Source organism: Micropterus salmoides, unplaced genomic scaffold (genome assembly GCF_014851395.1).
Source record: "Micropterus salmoides isolate LMB-PRFRI ecotype aquatic unplaced genomic scaffold, ASM1485139v1 Ms_hic_scaffold_2693, whole genome shotgun sequence".
In the NCBI taxonomy this organism is placed as follows: Eukaryota; Metazoa; Chordata; class Actinopteri; order Centrarchiformes; family Centrarchidae; genus Micropterus; species Micropterus salmoides.
Genome location: NW_024041921.1, coordinates 8,283 through 12,423, shown reverse-complemented (window position 1 = coordinate 12,423; position 4,141 = coordinate 8,283).

Below are 4,141 nucleotides of genomic sequence, written 5' to 3'. Positions count from 1 at the left end.
AATGACACATACAATAAATACAACATGTATAATTTTTAAATATTCACTTTTTAAAAATGAATGGAGACACAAACGTTAGTAGCCTACTGTAATAATACTTTTACTTTATTCACTGTATTCACACAGATTACACAGAAAAGGAGTTGTCAGCAGTGACTGATTTGCATTATGCAAAACAGGAAAAAAAAATCTGAATGCATGGGTCATGTTCCATCACTATCAATATTTGTAAATCTAAATCACGCAAATTAGGATATGCCAATAGTAGCTGTGGCAAGCCCTGTAAGATCCATGGGAGGAGTAGTTTCTTTCTGTGGATAATGTAAACTGTTTATATAACCGTGTGTGTGTTAGATCTCTCCCTGCTCCATAACAGCTGATTCAAACTTTCAACTCCTTATGAATCCTGAAGCTGCTTCTATCAGCTGTGTTGAAGCAGGGAGAGATGAAATCATGCAGGACAGAGAGAAACTTTCTCCAGGAGAGGGTTGGGAAACACTGTCATAGTAACGCTACAAAGTTCATTTCAACTAAGATGAATTCATACAGCCAGCAAAGTCTTTGTGTTGTGTGTGTTTAAGTGTGAAAAACTTACACTGAACGGTCTAAACGATATAGATCTTTATTTTATCTTCTTTTGGACAATTTTTATTTTTTTTAACCTTTGTTTATTCAGGGGAGCTTCACTGAGAGGAAGCCTCTCTTTTTCACCTGGAAGCTGCCCAGTACAGCTTGGTCTGCTGGCCACTAAGTAGCTCCACTGCAGATTTTATCCTGCCGGTCTGGGGATTGAACTGGTGATCTCCAAGCTTGCTTCTCTAACCTTTGGGCCACCACTGCCCCAATAATTAACCTAAGTGTAATAGTCAACATATTAAGACAAATGCAGACCTATGCCCTTGCTAAATGCTTTACAAAAAAACATTTAATAAAGCCAAACACACAGTATATTCATACAGTCTATGCTTACGTTATCCAAAGGGAAAAAAAAGCTAATCCTACCATACGACTTCAAGAGCTAACGCTAGCCACCGTTGTTGTAGCCTAATGTTACCTATGCAGAACAACAAATTTACCTAACTTACACATGTGTAATATTCTGTAATTTCTGTGATTTAGATGTACAATATTGATAGCGGTAGCTATTTTGACGGCGAACACATACCAAGACCCATGCATTCAGACTTCACTCAATGTTTTGGATAATGCTAACCAGTCACCTACCGTTGTCATGATGTGTAGAGTAGCAAAACAACTGAGAATGCATCACATTACGTCCTGTGGGGGATGTAAAAAAACAATTTATTTATGGTTATTTCCTGTCCTGACCAGGCTGACAGCGGAGCCGTCCTGACAGAGGATGTCTGCAGTGGAAGCGACCCCACTGTGGAGGTCTGCAGTTGGACCCTGTTGAACACAGCTGCTGCAGCAGCAGTGTGTGTCTGTGTGTTGGAGAGAGACACACGCAAAGAAAACTGATGAATTTAATATGTTAATACGGAAAGAAGTCAATTTAAGGAGCTTTAAATTATGTATTTACTGCATCTAATCTTATCCGTTGTTAAACCATGGCAAAATGAGGAAACAAGGCACATAAATTTTCCAATAAAGGGTTCCCTTCTAGACACGAATGCAGAGTGTGTGCGTGTGTGTGCTTCGTAACGGTGTAGCCTGCACTGGGGCCCGTTGTTACTACCTTACGCCACTGTCCCTCGGAATGATGATCGTTCTTCTTGTTTCCCGGCTGGAAATCTTCTGCTCTTTAGACAGCTCAGTGCTGAAGAAAAATGGGAGCCGATGGCCATATACAAGGTGTGGACGTTTAAGACACCCACATCGTGGGTGGGCATAGACAAGCTTTTCTCAGTGCACCTAGGGGTAAACCCAATAGAGATAGCCTTAGAGTGCGACAGTAGTCCACAAAACAATGGGTCTCTGTGGCTACGTCCACTTCTTTTACACAGCCTACGACTGTGACTGACTGTGTGTAACAAGCTGTCAGCCATATGTATACATGTCGGTGTCTGGTTTTGCTTATAATAATACTGGACTACTGGATCAAACCAGTAACATTTTGAATAAGGAGGGTGAGGGGGGTTGAACAAGCCGTCCTTTTGGGCATCACAAGAGCTGTGTCTCAATTCGGGTACTTCCTTTAACATGCAGTACACTGCTAACACTATGCACTATGCTTAGTGCGTTAATTTCGACAGGGTATTGTTGTCTTAAATCAAACACTGCTGTTGTGCACTAACGGGAAATGACTATCGCAAGTGCAATACCCCCAGCACACTCTGCAGAGCTCCAAAATAACAGGCAGGCTTTATCACCCAAAATATTTGCTTTGGTATATCGGTGCATAAATAAGACTTATATAAAGTAAAAGCAATAGAAAGCAAGTATTGTAACCACAACTGTACACTAACAATGTAATGTGTGATATAATAATAATAATAAAATAACTAACGACAGTCCCCTTTTCATACTATTGCTGTTATTTATTTATTTTTTAAGTTTCACAAGCCAAGAATTTTCTGGACATCACAAGCCAGATGTCTCTTCATTTGATTTAAATTACTCAAATGTAATGACAGAATAACTGTGGTACGAACATTAAACTATCTTACAGCTGTTTCCTCTGCCATTGTTGCTGGAATCAGCTGCTGCGTTGGCTACAGTGGCCTGTGTGTGTGTGGAGTGGAGGGCTCTGTGAGCGGACAGCTGGCCCGCCTCGCTAGCTAGGGGGGGAAGCTCGCTAGGTTGGCGCAAGCTTCCCCCACTGCCACTAGTGGAGCTTCTCAACTCCGATAAAGCACATTTTTGATCCGCCATCACTTTTTTACACATTTGATTTCTCACCTCAAAACTTCTCAGAAGAGGATTTAGTGATGAAATAGTGTATGAAACTTACAAAAGAGGTTCTGTTGTGGGCCTCTCTCTGCTGCTTTCTGCTTCTCCCGTGCTTCTCCCCTTCCGCTACGTAGCTAAAATGGTGGTCTTTGAGGGTGAGAAGTGTCCACCATTATACATTCAACTTTTTAGCCGTTATGAGTGCATCATCCAGGTACTCACATTGCACTGCATTTTGCCATACTTCTCAGTGTGAACGCACTTATGCCCTCAAAATAGTAAGTGTAAGTATGGAAGTGCGCAAATTAAGACACAGCATTGAAATTGTCTGATCGAATATCTAAAGCTATTTATGAACAGTCTCTCCGGCTTAAGTTGCCCTAGAAAAAAGGAAGTAGTGCAAGGACAGATGATAAATTAGACTGCATGGAGGTAAAACTGTGCCAGCGAATTATACTGCTGTAGAAGTCAATATTTTTATCTTAATAAAGTATCAAATTAATGTATAATGGTGTCGCTCATAGAGATGAAACCACAGAGAATGATCTTGAGAGTGAAGTTTAACCTCAGTTTTCAGTCTTCAGCTTTTGAGTTTGGTTCACCTTCACCATTGTCAACCTTGTTTTCAGCAGCAACAGGCAACTGGCAGCTGTTTTCAGTGAGAAAGCTCTGATAAACTCACTGTACACTATCTGTTTAGCACCAAATGCAACTAGATGGGGAACATCTATACCATAATTAGGAGAAAACTAAAAGGGAGTGAATATTGGACAGTAGGTGGCTAGATTAATACAGGCTTGTGTGCTCATCCCTACAAACAAATAAAACTGCTATACAGATTAGTGTAGAGAAAATAGATGTATAAAACGATGAATATTAACAATGAGAAGCTGGAAGAATAAATGGGGTCAACTGGAACTGACCAATCGCAAGTCACATAGCAACACACATAATGGCGGCCTCCATCTAAGATCTAAGTCTTTGCAGAATTTTTGTTTTTAATGCGTAATTTTAAGCAAATAATATGTTAGCTCTAGCCCAAGATGCCAAGAAATCAATTATTGCAGGTTTAAAATCATGACTGAGTATTGTTACCAGATCCTGCCTGAGCCCAGATTTATCATGTGACTCAGAATAGAAAATTGCCTGTGTCACGATCCTGTCCTGAGTGCTGTGTTTTTGGGTTTTGATTCTGAGGGTTTGGTTCTGTATCTGCATGTGAGTCCTGTCATCTGTTCCGTTTAGTCCTGAGTTTATTCATTTATCAGTTGGGTATCTGTTAAATAGTCTG